Source organism: Cygnus olor, chromosome 5, assembly GCF_009769625.2.
Source record: "Cygnus olor isolate bCygOlo1 chromosome 5, bCygOlo1.pri.v2, whole genome shotgun sequence".
Lineage (NCBI taxonomy): Eukaryota > Metazoa > Chordata > Aves > Anseriformes > Anatidae > Cygnus > Cygnus olor.
The window spans coordinates 50,313,432-50,333,116 of record NC_049173.1 but is presented as its reverse complement, the minus strand read 5'-3'; the positions used below and the strand labels follow the sequence as shown (position 1 = coordinate 50,333,116).

Here is a 19,685-nt window from a genome sequence, read left to right as displayed (position 1 = left end):
AAATCCTGTTACACAGGTTTCACAGAATTTCAGGCTTCAGCTCTTAATATATTGCTCTTTCCAAGTTCATTTCCTTAGGGGAGGTTTCTAGTGTCTTTACCAGTAGAAAATGCCTGTTTCTAAAGATTTGCAATGGATTTGATTCTCCGCAATCATAACTGAACAAGATCATTCCTACAGGGTATCTTGGGGCAGGAGCCCTGACTAACATCAGAAAGTTCAACTAATATTAATAATCTTATTGCAGGTATTACTATCTTACTTTAGTCGCATGAAAGTAAGGCAATGAGTTTGTATAAAACAGTACCAAAGGAGTACATAGGGAAACCTTCTTAATGATTTATCACTGAACATGCCTATTAAGATTACTTGGTGTTGTGCAAGATTTCTTTTCTCCAGTTGTGTCTGTAGCTGAACCTCCCAGACCACATTCACTGGTCCTTTCTTCTCCCAGCTGGCAGCATCAATTAGAGGTGGTGTAAATTCACTTTATCTAAGTGGAGATGATCACAGCACGTATAAAACCTACTGGGCTGGTACCTGCCCTACCTTCCATCACGATGAAGCTTGAAGTAGGGGGGAGGCACAGCTATGATGCTGCTGTCTCCCTTAGCAGTAGATCCTTGGAGGATCTGCCCAGCAGGAAAACTTAGACCAGTATCTTCAAGCTGCTTGTAGCCCTTTCTGCTGGCTAGTGCAAGATCTGTGAATGTCAGAGTGGTGATCAAGCTAATTGTACAGGAAGAAGCTGTGACCTCCTCATCCTCTGTGAGCATCTGTGGTTGAGCTCTAATTTTGTCTGTTGTAATTTAATTTTTTACAGTGTCTCTTTCATCAAAATGAAAGTCGATGGAAGCTGTACTAGAAATTCAGAAATCTGATTATTGTGGCTTATTGATAAAAATCATAACTTGTCATGCTTGGGTTTAAAGCTTATAGATTCTGAAAACGTGTTCTAATTTATTTAATTTCCTAATCAATCATAATTGATTGATCTGGAGGACAGTTATTTATGCATTTCAGAAAATGCCTATTTAAATGTAAATGTTTCTATGCACAAAAGAGTAGAAAGCTGTCAAATCCTTAAACTTTGGCTTTACTGAAACAGGAGAACAGGAGACTTGGAAACTCCTTCAATACCAGTAAAACTAGGCTAGGACTAAGTGGAACCTGAAAACTATAGGCGGTGTCCTTTTGTGAAGCTAATGAATTGGTGCTGGTGGATGGTATAGGGGGTCCCATTAACTTGCTTTAAAGAATGTGTGAATAACCTAAATAGAATACTCCTTTTTTCTTCAAGAAGGCAGGTTGTCATTTTGATGTGGTGGCAAAACTAGGTTGGGACCTTAAGGTAGTACTGCTGCTAGCTATCTAGCAATGTTTGTTGGTTTGGGCACAACGCCATGCTGATGCAGCTGTATGACTTCCTATTGTAGGGCTAAATCACTTGTCTCACTAGCTTGAGACTCTTGTATACTTATGCAGTTCAAACAACTCTTAAGGACTATGCAAGGGAAAGAATAGCGCTCAATTCTTCAGGCCTAGACTAGTGTTACTTCAGTGATTCTTTCACCGTTATCTTCGATAGTAATTTCTGTGTATTGCATAGTTCTGCTGGGATAATCAAAAGGAGACATTACTGATGCAATAAGTGTCTTTTGCTTGAATTAGGAGATTTCAGTAATCTGTATCCTTACAGATATATCCTGTTCCTATATTTTAAGTATGTTTGGTATGCCTCAAAATTAAGGGGGCAAAAACTAATAAAGCACTAAGATAAAAAGGGTGTCTCAGCTTGGAATTAATCTTGTACCATCTGGAGGGAGGCAAAAATACTCTCCTTGCACCCTCTCCTAGGCAGGCAATTTGGATCATTTTCTCACAGCCTATGTGAGGAGTGGAAGAAGCTCAAAAGAAGTTCACCCAGGACTTAGTAGTGCCCTTGGTCAGAATTGTAGGTAGATGCATGAAAGCCATAAATCCTAGTTCAATATATCTATGGCATCTTGTTACTGTGCTCTCTACTCCTTGTGTCTCCCACCCAAATCATGTATGCTGCAATGCACTGACATAACCAAACTTCAGTACCGTCAGCACTTCAGAATCGATATCATTGCAGAAGAGCAAGCTGGATTCCCCTGAGCCTCATGAATCATAACCAAATTGATAGCTTAAGTTCTGATCACACAGCTTGTTGCTGTGGCTGATGGCTGATAATGACAAAGGAAGAACACAGCTTGATTGGAAATCACCAAAATGAATGAACCTGCTGCACTGACAGATCAGAAATGTTAATTCTGCCCTGAAAAGAGAAGCAACATGACTGTGGCTAAGCCTTTTAAATGGAATTTTTTCTCTCATGAATTGCCTTTCACAAGCAGTGCATTTGTTTACTTGCTGAGGAGATTTGTAACCTAAATCAATATTACTCTAGTCTTTGCTTGATGCAAGGATGTAAATACTAGTAGCAACAGAGTGAATCACTGGCATGCTCAGACAACATAAACTTATCTAGAGAATCAGTGACCTTCAACATTCCAAACCTAGCCCTATTCAGTTATAAGAGAACAGTGTTTTGACATCTGCATGTCTGCCCATCTGAAATGAGTGATGTGAACTACCTATGCAGTCACTAAGGCTTAGTTCCTAGGCTACTATCAAAACCGTCACTGATGTGCAATTCATTTGTAGCCTCCAGAGACAGGAATGATTGCAAATGGGCACAGAGCCCAGCCCCTGCCTAGCTCCTGCAGATGGTCTCTGCACACCTCTGGTGAAGAGCTGAGTCACTGGTAAGCAGAGGTGACTGGCAGGATGGTTTTGTGAGCTGGGAAATCCTGTGCTCAGCAGTGGGAAATGGAGGACTTCAGTCAGTAGAGCACCATGTGGCTAATGTTCTTTTGGAATATATGCCACTCAGTCTGTCTAGGTGTTTTTGTCACGCTGTCCTGAAAAAAGTGTTTCTCATGCATATTTCCTGTTTTTCATATACACTATCTGTTTAAGGTTAAATAAAATGGTTTCAAAATAAGTTTGTAATTGTCTTTTGTGAATTATTGCAATTAGGCTGCACATTACATCATTCCTTGGTTGAGGAAAGTTCAATAAAATTGCAAGAGAAACATTTCCCCTTTTACAGATTCACACAGAGCTCAGAATTGTATAGGATACAAGCAAAACCTCCTTTTGTCTTCATATTTCTACACAACATTTCTTGAATGATTTCTCCTCGACAGACTTGCTGTGCTGTGATTTGCAGACATGGCAATTGCAAAAGCTCAGCTACCTCTCCATCCTAAGGTGTGCAGAAAACTGCTTCCTTCATGCTTATAGCTAGGGTTCAGTGGTGATATTTCCACACACTGTTAATGCTAGCCAGAAGTAAAATTTTGAATGGGAGTGGTGTCCCTGCTACTATCTTCTGTCCCTGAAAGCCCACAAATTGCATTTTCTTTAGAAAGAAATGGACACAAAAATGCAACAGCAATAACAGATCAGAAAACTGCAAAGACAGAATTTTACGTCAAAAGGAGTCTTTTGCCTTAATATTTTACAACTTCATTCTAGAAGAAAAAACAGGACTCTTGTGGGCACAGGTTTCATGCCTGATGCCTTAGAGCTGGATTACTACCAAAGGTTAGACTATGAGGCATAAGTTGAATGTTTTCTTCATATGTCTGCATTTGATAGAAATGTTTTACAACTTAATACAGGAAATGATGTTTTACTATTGAGGGAATGCTTGGAATGAGGAAATTGTACACAGAACATTGAGACACCTTGTTGGATTTATCAGAGGAGGTTGTATCTGCAGTTAGCCATGGGCATGTCTGAGTCAATGCAGGGCTGAAGTAGGAGCAGTCATTAGGATATTTCAACGTGCTCTCACAACCTTGATTTTATACATTTATCTAGAATCCACAGTATCAAAATCATGAGAGAGTACGGCAGAACAAAAGGGAAAAAATGTCCATAAAGTGAGACCTTTCTTTCAAGACTTTCAGTGGCATGGATAGAGAGAAGCGGGTCAGTTTGTTTGCACTGCAAGGAATATTTGATCATGACCTGAGCAACGCTGCTCACTTGAATCTTCTCTGCACATGAAAACTCGTGCTTGATCACTCTTCCAATGAAGTTTGGCTTTCTAATGTAGGGGGGCACAGCCTACAGATCTAGTGACTACAAACTCTCCACTGCTAGTCCAGGCACTTTCTGTAGCCCTGATACTATTTTGCAGTGGGGTTGCTTTCCCTGAGATGAGGTAAGCTTGGTGGAACTAGCTTCATTCAATGTTCAGATGATGCCACAAGCCCAAAGAAATATTTTCAATGAATTGCCTGTGGTTCCTAACCTAAGAACTAATTTTGAGGTTTTCAGGTATTAATACTGACAGCCTTTAGGAATAAATACTAGAATAATTCAGTATTTCATAGATGTAGGTTTAATTACAATATAATACAAAATTATATAATTATCATAAATAATTCAATTATTCAGAAATCTGAACTCTTTGTGAATTCAATACTTAGCCTGGATTCTGTTTTCGGGCCAAACCCTTCAGGAAATCTGAGGATAATTTTTTAAAGATTTGGAAAGATATTGAAGTGTTTGCTTTCAACCCTAGGCAGTGACATCAACAGAGTTGTTTAGGGAGCAGAGCAGGGCTTGGATTTAACCATGTCGTCTTGATCCAGTTTGTCATTCGGACTTGAGATTGTGAGGTCCAAATACCATGAACTGACTTGTCAGTGGGAGGGTTAGCTCCCAGGTTGAATTCATTTGGAGAGCTGTGTGAGAAGTCATCTTGATAAAAGCCATAATAATGAATCATATTCTTTTGTGGTAATGTTTTGAATCTTTATTCAGAGAGCCCACCCTGTAGGGGCTTTTTGTGTGTAAAGCCTTTTAAATGTTTTTAGCTAATCTTTATTTTTAAAAGAACCCTGCTCTCTATTCTCCTGTGTGTATTATATTTGATCAATGCTTTTTGTGCCTGACAAGTGGAAAGTGTATTTTTTCTTTGTGATTTTATTATTGTAATCTGCTACACTGTTAGAATTTAATACCAAAGAGTAGCATGTTATAACTTTTTATATTTAAAGTGACACTACTGTTGAGTTTTTTCCAAGTTAATTTTATTGTTGATGAAAAATGTTAGACTGGCAGCACAGAGATTACAGTACAAGCCTTACCCAGTTTACCCCTATTTACTGCTAAGTTCCAGATGAATAATTGAAACTGCACACAGCAGGGCTCTAAGCTGCTCTGAACTGAGGCCCATTGTTCCCAGTCTGACTGATGGAGAGGTTACAGTGAAAAATGGACTGGAAAGGGATTCCCAGAACTCTGCCTAGCATCCATCAAATAATGTTAAACCTAAATGCCCATGTTGTACAAGTGAATGGTGGCTTTTACATTGTTTTGCTATTCTGTTTTTTCCCTAAAACGATCCCAGTGAAGCCATACTATAAGTGTACTTAAGAGGAGGGGTGGTAGACAAATACCAGATTTCTGGTAGATTCCTGAAAGATCTGACTGGGCATCAGAAAGAGAAACTCGGATGATTATGATTACCTTTACACTGGTGATAACCTTTTGAAGAATGTTCCGTGGCTTCTAGATTCTACATCTGCAGAAAATTTTGAGTGTAGATGTTTTACTTTCGAAACATTGGTCTACTTCAAAGATGAAATAATTAAAGAAATCATTACTTTGATTTGTCCAGCTCAGACAGTGTGGGTAATGCCCATTTGTGGCTCTGCAGTTAAAAGACTTTTCTGATATTGCTAAGGGTAAAAACTGCTTAAAACTTAGGATGATGCAAATTAAATTGGAAATTGGGAGAACATGCATGAGGTTAAAAGGAAACTTTGATTTCACCATTAGATTCAAACTTAGTTAATTGAGCTTCTTTATTCCTAAATGCAAGTCTAACATCTCTATTCTAGCTAATGTTTAGCCAAGCTGTTTATGTGAATTTTTCATATGTGTGTCTAACTACCCTGTTAAATTGATCCCTCACCTCTGGTGATTTTTGTTGTCCCTCTTGAAATATTTGTCAACAACTTTTCAGTGCGGGAATTCCCAGAAGCTAATGAGATATTCCATGCACACCCCTGTTCAGTGGCATAATGTCTGCAGTTATGCAAACCAATAGTGCTCAGCTGATGACTCTAATTAGCTGTTAAACAGTTCTCTTCAGTTCTTTTTCTAATCTTCTTTCTGTGCTCCTGCTGTTTCTTATACCCTCATTTTTCACAAGAAATGCACTGTTATCCACTTATTTCTGCATAACTGTATACAATCTTTAATCAAATTGACATTTGCACCAAAATTCCATCCATTTTAGTTGAACAAAATCAAACATTAACCATTTGCTGAAGGTTGTTTCCACCCACCCAGACAAAGTCTAGTGGTTTCATAGTGCCATTTAATATAACGAATCAAGACTATAAGAACTGGGTAATTGGGAGCAAGCTGCTAAATTCTTCTGTTACTCTTTAGCATGTCCTGCTCCAACTTAAGTCAGTGAAAGGTTTTCTTTTTGGTATGAACAGAATGAGTCCTTTTGATAAGAGATAAGAGATGTTGTCCAGGTGCCTGGATGCATTTCTTCCTCAGATCAAACAAGTAGAAATTGTGCAATGGGAAACTACTACACAAAATAAGGCACTTTACAATGGTGTAAATCCCAGAGGAAACAGTGCAAGTTCTTTCAACAATTCTCTTTAAGAAAAGCTCAGAGTGAACATTTACTGTTCTAATGGTTTAACTAAGGTGAAAGATTAGCATGGCTTGTAGAATGTTTTTTGGTGCCTTTTAGAAAGAACAGAGCGAGCTAGTAAAATCATTAATCTGCTTAGTGTGAATAGATGTTAAAATCAGACTGCATAGTGCCTAGTGTCGGCAAAGTGAATTATTTGTGGCAAGCTTTTTCTTCTGAATGTCACTTGGCTCTATATACAACTAAATTCTGCAAGAATCTTTTCCTTCATCTGATAAAATGCTCTGCCACAGCTGTTCAATCAGGGATTCACTCTGCAAGCCAGAAAAGCACATCAGCACATTTAGAGATACGATTTTCTTTGTGGCCATCAATTGAACCAGCTATGTACACATGTAAAATTAAGCTCCTGCACTTCTGGATCAGAGCATTAACAACATGCAGAAAAGACTCTGCTCCGTGACTATGCTTTTATTAACAGACAGTAACTTAGTCTATGCCTCTGACCTCATTCCCCCCTCCCCACAGAGCAAGTCCAAACGTATTGTACATACTGAAGAGGAGTCCCTTTATTTCCTAATTCTGCTTAAGAAGGACTTTTTTATGTGCATGGGTGACAGAATTTGGAATCCTTATAGTTTTCAATGAAAAAAAAAATAGGTGGAAGTTTTGTCTGACTTTCAGACATTCTGCTGCCTCTAGAGAATCCACTGAGGAAAGCAAGGTGCTTTCTCAACTCCTAGAGAAATTTGGCCACTGGAGAACAGGATGCTCAACCTCAGCATGGGGGCATCAAAAGCATACAGCATAAAGGGAGAACGCCTTAAAATTGCCTGCCCTTGAGCAGCTGGCAGCACAGTTGAGAAAAAGCCAGGGACAGAGCTGCTGTTCGCCCTTGCTTTCTTCTGCATTCAATACAACTAAGAGCAATTGCTGGGACAGGTCCTGAATTCCTTTTGCAACACACTCCAGAGATGCTGACCCAGGATTTTAAATGTCTGCATTTTGGATTTAAGAGATTAGAGATGCAGGCTGGTGTGATAATATAAATTCTTACGAGGATCTGTTTGAAAACATGACTAAGCCCAAAGCAGTAAAGACCCAAAACATTTTATCTGAGGTATTTCTTTGCTTGCAAAGAATCTTACAGTATCTGCGCCTGATAAGGAAGAGATGCTTTGGATTCAAATGTACTAAAGCTTGGAATGAGGGACTGTGGTGACCTGCTTGAAGATCTTAGCTCTTTCTTCTTGACCCACAACTCAATCCTTTCCAATCTTTTCTTAGATGAGAATTCCAGCAAAGTTGCTAGCAGTTACGCCTAAGTAAAAAGTAAGCAGTTATTTGTGGGTCTATACCAAGATCTTTCTCATCTTCTCCAGCATTCTTCAGTTCTGTATGCAGATTAACTGAGTTTTCTAAAGGAATAATTGCCTTATGTTAAATGCGTTTATAAGTCCTGATTTAAGGTTTCTTCACAGGAACTAATTTTTAACCTGTCAAGGATAGTAAATATATAGAGCTGTTCTTTAATGAACACCTGGCACATGCCTGGTGAAAGATGATGTATCAAAAATAGCTATTTATTGATTTTCAATTAAACGAAACAAAACAAGGCACTCTCCTGGAGTAGTATGATATTTCACAAGATATGCTTCTAAGCAAGTGGTTATACAGAATACATTATAAATCCTGTTGACAGACCCAACTTTCCATCTTCCACACAAAATAGTTCATTGCATTCTTTCTGTGCAAGTTACCATTTGACAAAAAGGTGGGAGTGGACTTCAAAGAAAAAAGCTCTGCTGTTTTGTCTTGCATAATAAATTCTACTCTTAAGACTTAAAGGGATTGTGTCATTCTTAAGCATTTTATCACCTTTAACACATCCTAAAAACATTTCTCTGTATTTCTCTTATTTTTCCTAATTAGGAAAATGTTTCCGCTGAGGATGTGAGAGTACACAAATGGTGCCAAGCAACTGAATGCATGCAGAAGTGGTCAAAACAGCAAGTAATAGGAAGTGTCTGCATCTCCTTACAAGATTTTGCTGCAAGGTAGTGTTCTTTAAATTCTCCCGGCACTTAAAATGTCAATTTGTTATAACAAGTTTTTTATAATATGAAATCATTCAATTGTTCCTGAGATTTACTGGGAAAGCTGTAGGCTGCAGCTAATGAATTGCTTCTGGCCCCAAAATCACATTTTAAATTAGTTGACTGAACTAAGATATTCACACACTTTCTGATTTTATGTTGCAGTTTTTCTGCAAGAAACAAAATGTTCTCTTGAGTCCAACAATACCTTCAAACCCTGCTGCTTGCTGTCACCAAGCCTTGCTGTGGAGAGGTCAATTATGTTTCTCTTCAGGCCAGTTTGATGCCTACAGACTTATGTATTTTTGTACACAGAAAGCAACGTGCAGGCATTCCCTGGACTGCTCCCTGTTCCATCCTGTGCCCCTTGAGAGGGTTTGAAATGGCTTCTGTGCTATGGCAGGGAGGCAGTGTTCATGCACAGTAAAGAGCATGAAATTCTAAGCTGTGGATACTAGCACAAGGGGCAGCCCTGTCTGGCTTTACCAGTCACCCAACTTCATAGTTCACTTGTAAGCTAAAGAAAACAAAGTACCTTTTGCTAATTATAATCTCCCTCAGGCACAGAGCCTAGAAGTTGTCACATCAAGCATATCATTCTGTCTCAGGACCTTTGGAGAAGCACAGAAGAGGAAACAGAGGATTTCAGTGATGTAATTTGTAGCCACAATGGATAGTGGGAGAAAAGTCAGAGGCCTGGGTAAAACTGTACACAATTAGGTTGGAGTCACGGGCAGTGTATGTGTTTTATATGCATTGCACAGTCCATGAGCATTGTAAATGTGGTATTTCAAATATCCTATTCAGATTCTCTAATTAGCCATTTTCATAACAAAACTCTAATAGCCATTTTTCCTCTTTCATATTCTCTCAAGACTATGAACAATTATAGTGACACTATGAAAGAATGTTGCGTTTTTGCATACTTTGGTCAAAGTCATAAACCAAATCAATTATTCCAAATTGTTCTGAGCAGAACTTAATTTTATTACCCACTTGTCAAGTACATCAATCAGATGTGATTTTTTTGGAACCTATTTTCCTTTCTGGTGAGCGGTTTTGCAATTACCCTTACTTTAAAGAATACATTTCTGTACTGAATAATGGTTATATGTGTTTGAGGCTAATGTTTTTCTGTCAGCAAAGAGAAACTATCTTATTTTGGCCTGTTATTCAAATTCAACATGCAAATTCCTTGTTTTTGAGCACATTGTATATAAAAGGACATGTAGTAATTTACTGTACAAAGGGCTTGTGCTTTTACGCAAAGCTAGGCTGGAATTTTTATTTTAATGCTCAGGAGGGCAGATGTTTCAAAAGTGGAAAACTACAATGGGCATTGCATTATTTCTATGTGAAATGAATACAGTTGAAATATCTCAACTGAGCAAGACATCTACATATATGCAAACCATCAATAAATCATGTTTTTCTCTCAACTATGCTAATTATCCAAAACTCATCTAATTATCCAACAGTTTGTATATCAGAAAACAAATCGATTGCTACTCTTATGGGTGCATGACTTACAAAGTTTGTGGTGAGATGACACTTTTAATTCTAGGTCTTTCAGAATGCCATCTAATTCAAGCCAATGGCAGCTGTGAACTACTTCCATCTAATAAAGTTTGAGAACTGAGTAATGGTTTTATTTCCTTGTTTCTCCTCTCTTAGGATTTAATAGGCAAGCTTTTACAACCAACTGTTAAAATTGGCAGAAAAAGCAAGGTTTTGACTGCCATAGACTTAAGGAGTTTACTGTAAATCTGGACATATTGCCTGAAAGAAAATAGGATATGTTAAGGAAAAATGGTAGGGTACCTCAGTTCTGGGTAAATAAAAATGACTTGCTTTTCCATGAATGTTCTCTAATTACATCTTTACAGATTACTGTGGAAGCTGCAGTCATACAGAGTGCGAATGGGTCAGGTAAATCACATAGTTGTGTTGTTGATGATTGGAGTGAGCAAAACAGTGCTGTGCTCCTGCCATCGCTGCAGCACCTCTGGGTGCCACCTGGAAGAGGGAACATGCTGCAGCTGTGAGGAGCAGATAGTCTGGCGCTTGGCACTGGCCTAACAGTTGACAGTATCTGTAATACTACACAAAGCCCCCTTTTTTCACAAGCAGTTCCAGATCCGTCTGGAGAAGCTGAGTTAGATTAGCATGCAAAAAACCCATGCTGCGGTTGAAAGGCTGCTTTTGGTGCTGAGGCTGACTCGGCTCTGCCCGATTCAGTGAGAGTGCAGGGTGCTGAGTGCTGGGCACCAGGCAAAGGGTGCCAGGCACCAAAACTGCTGGATGTAGGAGCTGGGGATTTGAGTTCTGTCTGATTCTCAGCAGGGTTTTGCTCTTTGGTAGGGTCACAACCCAGATTACAGGTAGGAATTGCTTAGATCCGGATAACAGCTCAGGATGCAGATCAGCTTTGGAAAAGGAATTCTGAGTGATCAAACCATGAGCCAGCTGTGCAGCAAGGGAACGGAGCATCCCCCGGTGTGAGGAGACATGCCTTTTGAAGCAGTTGTTCTTTGCCTCTGCCTTTCTCAGCACTTCCTTTCGTTGACTTTTCAGGCTCTTATGGCTTCTTGTGGACTGTATAACACAATACAGCATCTCAGAAGTGACAGCTAACCACAGCCTAGTGTCTGTATGAGAAAAGGCAGAAAGCAGGCCAAGGATTTATTTGTGGAAATGCTGAAAACACTTATTCACAAGGAGAGCTTTGCTTAAAGTAGCATAATGAGCAGGTGGAAGCCTCACTCTCACACATGTATATTTGCTGCGATGTTGTCTGTCACAGAAAATTACTTTCAGAGTTGTTCCACTGCTAATGAAACCTTGTGAGACTAACCCCAGTAAAAACAATTCTCCTTAGAAAAACAGCCACCACCAAATCATAGCAAAAGTTCCCATCGGACTTCAGTAAACTTCAACTCTTTGACATTTTACCTAAATGTAGCTTGTGGTCTGCCTGAAGTCTAGAGTCAGGACTGAAAGGACTACTGAAGGACTTCATTTCCCTATAAAAGTTTGTTCAGGGATACAGGAGTAGTGGAGTCTGTTGCTGATCTAGCCTAAATAGGTCAGAACCAAAAGTTAACCTTGACTGCTCAGCAGGCTGGAAGGTGATTTTGGTGATCTAGTAGTTGCCTAATAGTTGTGTCCATCAGTGTGCTAGCAGTATGTGATACTCCTGACAGTAATGGCAAGAACTGTATTGACTTTATTTAGTTTTTTTCTGCTACACAACCAGTGCTTGCCTTTCGTATTCCTGGAAATCACTCACAGATTGCATCTCTGAACTGAATGAGGAGAGCTATCAAAGAGCAGGCACGCTTGGGTGAAGGTACGGAATGGAGATTATGCTGGTGCTGCCCATGGTATTGTTGAAAAATCCTTCTGCTTCTAGTTACAAATAAACGTATTTAATATCAAGTGGTTACAGTTATAATCTATGTAGTTACAGAGGAGGCATCGGAACCAAAATGATAACCCAAGGGAAAAATGATCCTCTTGTGTTACCAAGGGATAAATTAGGTTGTTAATCAGATACAGATACTTTTAGTTGAACAAGAAAAAATTGTCATCGTGTGCTTACTGCCTTCTGTAAAGCTTTATGCTTGCATTGGATAATGCCTCATATTTTTCTCCATTTGGTATGTACTGGGATTCCATGCTAGATGAAATGCATCTATTTGAACTTCCAAGGTGTAAAGTACTAAGTGAAAAATACAAGTTCCTTATCCCCACCTGTCCCTATTGCCTTAACTTTTTTGCTAAAATCTTTTCCTCCTGTCTCTAATTCATAGACTCTAGAATAAAAGGTTCCTGCTAAATTCATCAGCTTTGAGTTATCTGTGCTCTTGGTGGTGTTTGCACAATTCAACTTTACTGATATCCACCTTCATGTATACAGATCTAAAGGATCTGAAAGCACTTTACAGCCTACCAGCTAAATCCTAGATGATACAAATCTTTCATCCTGGGAAAGCCTCCCTTCATTTGATTTGTATCCTTATACATGACCCAGAGAGGAAGCTACTGCTATCAGTTGGTGGGCAAGGGTGGGTGGGCATGAAATCCATGAGCTTTCTGTTCACATCCATTGTCACTTGCAGAGCTGCCTGTTCACAGCAAAAAAATAGTAACTGTCCTGCAAATGCAGTTAACTGCTGTCATTCTCAGAGCCTTCCTCATACATAAGCCATATGGCTCATTCACTGCATCTTGCTCTCCCCTTCCCTCCTCTCATTCCATGAAAAGAAATGTTTCAGCCCCTTTTGTACAAGCATAATTTTATATGTCTGCTTCTTGTGCCGTGGGGATACCAGGCAGAAAGGAGGTAGAAAATGCCAGGGATTTTTAAAGCCAAGAGCTGAGAGAATATCTTCCTACAAGTTTATGTAATTGTCTGCACATCACTGAGGCTGAAGTCTGCACATGGCAGTGACGGAGCATAGGTTCCACATGATACATCTCAAATCTTGGATGATACAAAACAAGTGCAAAAATATTTTACAGTAAGTAGCTATGCATATGTAATGCAAGCAGAACTTGATTTTAATGCAGCTCCAATTTAAGAGGGGTAAATTAATTCCATTGTATTACATGTCCATGGACTTGGAAAAAGAAACACAATTTTATATTTACCTTGTAAATTTTATTTTGTATTTACATGGAAGAACTTTGAAATACTGAATGTCTTCAGAGTAACAAAACAGATAAAACCTCATTTTCTATGATTTTCTCTATCAAAAGCCCCTCCTAAACAATAATTGGAGCCAGCTGAGAGGGGCAGTGAACCACCCCTGTCTACTCATCTGAATGTGATGACATTTCAGCTGTGTTTTAATTTTCACTCCAAATCTAGGCAAGCCATTTTCCCTTTCTATCCTCCCTAAGTAGAGGGCTAAAGTTTGCTTCCAAGGAGATCTTGGACATGAGAACACTTCCAGAGTCTGAAGTATGTGGAATTACAAGGCTAGGTTTTACTTCTCATTTTACAAACAATGCATGCAGAAACTTTACTGAGCCAAACTGAACCTGACTAAGCTATTCATAGATGCTGTCACAAATCTGAACATGAACTTTGAGAGAGAACATTGCTGGTGCCTTGTAAAGCTGTCCAAATAAGCCATTTGATGAGTGGTGATTCTTCAGAGAACCACGAACATATATAAATGGTGCTGTGGTCTATTTATTTTTGGTATTGTGTAGTTACAGTGACATTTCTCTTATGATTCAAGTAACCATTGTTAAATCAGTGAATTAATAGAAAGAAAGAACAGCTGTGCTACATTGCTAACAGTTATTGATGATCTTGCTGACAGTCATCTGTCAGGTTTTGATATTAATACCAAAAAACAAGCCTTGGAATTACATTACTTATTGCTCCTTGGAAGTGCTCTTTTATGACTTGGTGTGCCAACAAGGCAAGGGTAGTGAGGGGGAAGGGAACAGGAGCAGCTAAACTGGAAAGCTGAGTCAAGGAGATGCTGGATTTTTGTTGGAATACATCACTGAGTCCATGGCTGCACTGGCAAATGCTGGAGTCCCAGGCAATGTCAGCCTCATAAATCACAGGCAGTCTGGAAACATGAGGTCTGAGAAGCAGGGAGATAAAAGATGGAAATGGAAGGATATTTATGGGAAACAAAAGAGAAAAAAAAAAGATCTTTGTGGAGAGCTTTGGCTGTATTATTGCATCTTACCCTGCTGAAAGATAGATCTGATTTGTTAAAGGGTGCTGCTATTAGCTCACATCAATAATCTGTAAGAAGATTTAAAAAAAAAAAAAAAAGGCAACTAGGACTGTCTTCAAAGAAATTTGAGGGGCAGAGTGGAGCGGGGGTTCTGGGAACAGGATGATCCCATTATTTAAGGCCTCTAGAGCTGAAGGCCTACAGGAGAAACCTGTGAGATGGTTACAGAACGAGGGGAGAAAGTAGCAAGTTCTAGATGAGGAGGTTGCCAGTAAATTTGGGATATTTTGTTTCAATAGACTATCCGGTTTGTGCTCTAGAAGGAGGAAATTCCTGCAAAAGCAGCATTTGCTTTCCTCCTTTGCCAGGCAGCAAGAGGAGGGGATGTGTTGCTGGGCTCTCAGCCTAATTGAGAAAGTGCTACCTACAAGGTCTATTTTCTGTTCCTTAACTCCTTGTAAACATATTTTCTCAAATGAATCATATTTCTCCTCTAGTATATGGCAAATCTCATTCCTCTTCATTTTACTCTTATTTTTCTCCTGGACCTAATTCAGCCCTACATCTTTGGTGTCCTGTCAATTCTATTTTTCCCCATTTAAAGGGACTTTTATAAACTTATTTGCCTCTTCTTTTCTTTTTTTTGTTTGTTTGTGTGTGTGTGTGTGTGTGTGAAATCCCACTTTTAAAGCTAACTTGTTCTGCAGTGGCATGGTAGAGAAAGATGTAAGAAATTTGTTGTACTAACTGCAGTGGCCTGAAGCCTGCTAATGAGTGCTGTTAGTATAACATAATTGGTGCCTCTCTACTGGGGAAAAATAGCTTCGGTCCTGCCCAGGAAACTTGTGCTGTATTCCACCACTAATTTGAGTATGTTGTGGTCTAGGAACAGCAGGTATCTAAGTTGCATTATCAGCATAATGTTATGACATTCTCCTACCCAGATTGGACCCGTCTGCAGGGTTTCACAGATTAAAGTCCAACCCTGTTTAATGGAGAGAGAACTACTTATTTTCACTAGGAAATAAAAATGTGATTGTCTAATGACTAGGACTTAAAGTGTGACATAGGCCTGATCTGTGTCTCACCAGGAGGAAGACTAGCATCAATTCACTTAGCAGATTTTCTCCAGGCATCAACTATAGCAAGGCTGTAGCAATCAGGAGTACAGAATGAAAACTGTGGCTTTGCAGTCTAATAGTAACCCCATCAAATAATTTAAGCTGCAGAGGTGAAAGCAGCCAGGTATTATTTTTACCTAGAAGAAATGTATTTTGGCTTATAACCTTCAGAAGGACTGGAAAACATTAGGGAAAAAAAATGAGAAATATATTCTCTGCTTATCTTTACCTGTCTGCAGTTACTATTTCTCAAAACTGGTGTGCAATGTACATATCAGACAATAATACTTGAGTGCTGGCACAGCTAGAAAAAAATCAGATCCATGATTTATATATGCCGTCTTCTAAGATTTAATTTGCCAACCAGCCCAGAACAGAGCAACTAAGCCAGTACCTGAAAACAAATAGTCTATAACATATCACATGTTGTTTCTTATAACCTCAGTATGACTTGGAAAGTCTCAAGAATTGAGAACTGTATTATTAAATGAAAATCGTCGCCTTTGACCTTGATGTAACATTAATGGTTTTGGCCTTCATTGCCTTCTGACTGCTAGAACAGTCTGCAGTTAAACCAATATGAACTGGTGACAAAGTTGAGACTTCTGCCTGCTTCTCTGTAAAAGAGAAAGCAAATGAGAGCACCTGCTAAAATGTAGTTTCCAGATTCACAAAGCACATCTGTTGTCAAAAGAAGAGGGGAGAGATTGATGAAAGTTGTTTTCTATTTGTTAAATTATTTTACCAGACACTTGTTTGTTTTAATTTTCTATTCAGGGAGTCATTGAGTACTTGCATTAAGAACAACCAGAGCATGTTTAAAGGCTTGGACTAAAACTCTTTGTGCACAAACAACAGAAAACAAATCACCTGAAAGTTATTTCTGCAATGCGATTAAAGAAAAAAAAAAAAAAAAAAAAAACTGCTCAGTAAAATCACAGGTACTACCTAGAAAACTGCTGTGCAGATACATCATTAAGAACTTTACTGTCTACACGTGTACTGCAATTATATGCTAGGTAGACCATTCAAGTAGCATAACCCTCCCCCCTCCCCCCTTCTCCCCCCCCCCCAAAAAAAATGTATATATATATACATATATATATTAGATTTGTTTTTGCTGGAAAAGCTTATTCTGGGTCTACAAAGTAAAACTCTACCGCTGTCACTGAGGCTAAATTCAAAATTATTCTATTAATTTTTTTAATTAATTAATATTAATATTAATTATATAATAATAATAATAATAATAATAATAATAATAATAATAATAATAATATTAATAATATTAATTATATTAATATTATTAATAATATTAATAATATAATATTAATAATATTACTATTAATTATAATAATTAATTAATTATTATTATATATATAAAATAAATTCAAAAGCTTGTCTATAATATTAAATCAATAAGTAATATCAAACCAATATTTGACAAAATACCTTCAGGCAGTCCAGCCTGTGGTACACACATTTGTGCCAAGGAAGGGCAGTGATACTTTCACAATGTGAAAACAGTGTCCTTTTGCTGATAAATATCTGTTCATAGGAGTAATTGTGTAATGCAGCTTTGTCATTCAAGCATATAACTATGTAGAGCATATGTATGAATTAAAGCTGAGATCATCATTCACAAAACTAAAGGATAGTTTTGGTTGTCCACTTTAAAATATACATCTGGGTAATGTGTAATACAGAGCAAGTGAAAAGGTATTGACATTATCTTTAAAAACAGAACAAGTTCTTGCAAGTTAAGAAATACAAAAACAGGAGTGAAAGCTTACCTTGAACTCTGACCTCTTCTATTTTACTTTACAAGTCTCTTGAACAAGATTTTCTTGCATGTCTTTTGTATTTTCATTTGCTAAATAGTGCACAATTTTATGACTCCACTTCTCACTGCTCGCAGTCTAAACCACACAGAAGAGTGCAGCCTGAATGTAGATTGTCCACATGTATGGGACCTGAAGGAGTAATTGCTTGATTTTCAAATCCATCTTGAACACCTCAAACGTAACACCAAGGCTTGCAAGATTACCCCAATCCACTACCAGTGGTCTTTGCTTTCAGCATAGACCAGGGAAACTTTCTTTTCTCTGTAACTGCCTCACATTAATCAGCATATGCTAGGTAATGTCAGGGAAGGAGTATACCAATCAGTACCAATGAGTAGATATTAGCAGTGATACTACCAATTTTCCAAATGTGTATCTCTATGTACTATTTTAATTTTAAAATGCACGTATGCAGAAGTGATAATAGATATAATAGTATAGATTAGTTTAATGATACAATACTCTTCCCTAAGGGGTGATATTCTTCCTCTTCACCATAAAATAAAAGCTACATTTCAGTGCATGTAGCTGACCTAAATATAGACAACTATTTGTGCACATTTGTGAAATACTTGCTAAAAAGACACAGCAAGGAATCAAAATAGGGCTGTTATCCTTCAAGCTAACGACTAATGTGTGGCTTTTCAAAGTTATTTCAGTGCTTAATTCCCTTTGAGATCAAGAGACAGAAGTGAGGCTCCCATTATGTTTCCAAGTATATTCATGTGAGCAATGACAAGAGAGATCTGCATAGAGCAAGTTAAAAATTGGATTGTTACAGCAGCTTTCAGGTCGTGGTCTCTAAAATCAGGAAATACAGATTAAATTGAAAGTAAAAGCCTAATGCTCTTAAGTATAGAGAAATCTTTTATCCATCAGGTAGACACAGGTAAGTGTTACTGGAGAGAACAGAGTTGTTTGGGAAAGATGGTTCCTGGGGGGCTTTGCTGCCTTAGTTCACCTTTGCGGCTCCTGGTAGCAGTCTGCTCTGCTCTGCTCTGCCCTGCTCCTCAGAGTTTCTTTCACACCTGAAGTGTTGTGGCCCTGTCTGGTCTCCTCAGCACAAGACATATATGTATTTACTGGAGTGAATTCGACACAGGGCCACAGAAATGAGTGAAGAACTGGAGCATTTTTAATATAAGGAAATTCCGAGTGGGCTGAGACTCCAGCCTGCAGAACAGAAGATTCAGCATGGGGGAAATTAGATGAGGGAACAGGACTCTTAGTAATGACTGGTGACAAGAGGCACAAATTAAAAACCAGGTGGTTCCCACTGGACACAGGGAAACGCTTTTACTGTGAGTGTGGTCTAACACTGGAACAAATTGCCTAGAAAGTCTGTGGAGTCTCCATCCTTGGTGACATTCAAAACCTGACTAGACAAGGCCCTGAGCAAACTGTTGTAGCTGACCCTGCTTGAGTTGGGAGGGATGGACGAGATGATTTCAAGGCTCCTTCCAACCTAAAGGATTCTGTGGTTCTTGTAAATATAATTTTGTATCTATATGTACATCTTCTAAAGTGAAGCATGAAGTTGTAATGTAAAGTATCACTGGTAGTGAATTGATGCAACTGAATTATTCCCTATATAATAGGGAATAAAATATATATATATATTATATATAAATATATAAAAATAATATAGTAAGCTATTTAAAAAACTTTAATGAACCATTTAAAATAAACTCATTGCAAGGTAATTTAACACCACCACTTTTACAATTAAATATACTATTTTAGCATGCAAATGCAGCACATTAATCGCATGTCAGGATAGAAAATGAAGTGAAACTGAGGGGATTCTGATACATGAAAGTCATCTCAGTAATTTCTCATCACTTCATGGTGCTCTTAAGCGGCATAATGAAAGAATGAATTGATTTAAACAACATTTTGTTGGAGCAATGGGGTTTGCGGAATTAAATTAACTTGATGGTTTGCTGTAAGAGCAGGTCTGCATGGTATTATGTTGTTCTTGAAATTAATTTCTTTTCCTCTCCAGAGTTATTTTTGTTTTGGTTTGAGGTTGATATTTTCTGTCTTATTTCCACAACATTCACTAAGGAATTCGGTGCACATCTTTCCACATTCGTCACTTCATTAAAATGAATTTAAAAAAACGCTTACTCAGATCCTTGTTATCAGGTTCTTGAAGATAGGAATCAGCAGCAATTCTGCAAGCAGTTTTATTT

The 19,685-nt window shown here is 38.3% G+C and overlaps 1 long non-coding RNA gene across 2 annotated transcripts; it reads left to right on the top strand.

Annotated features, from left to right (window-relative positions):
- Positions 1-582: 582 nt before the first annotated feature.
- Positions 583-10,431, top strand: LOC121071349. 2 transcript variants are annotated; one of them, XR_005820544.1, is made up of 3 exons: positions 583-705; positions 8,657-8,781; positions 9,382-10,431. It is a non-coding gene; the product is annotated as an uncharacterized LOC121071349 (long non-coding RNA). The 2 variants fall into 2 exon arrangements; XR_005820543.1 differs by having other exon boundaries at positions 583-768.
- The last annotated feature ends 9,254 nt before the right edge of the window (positions 10,432-19,685 follow it).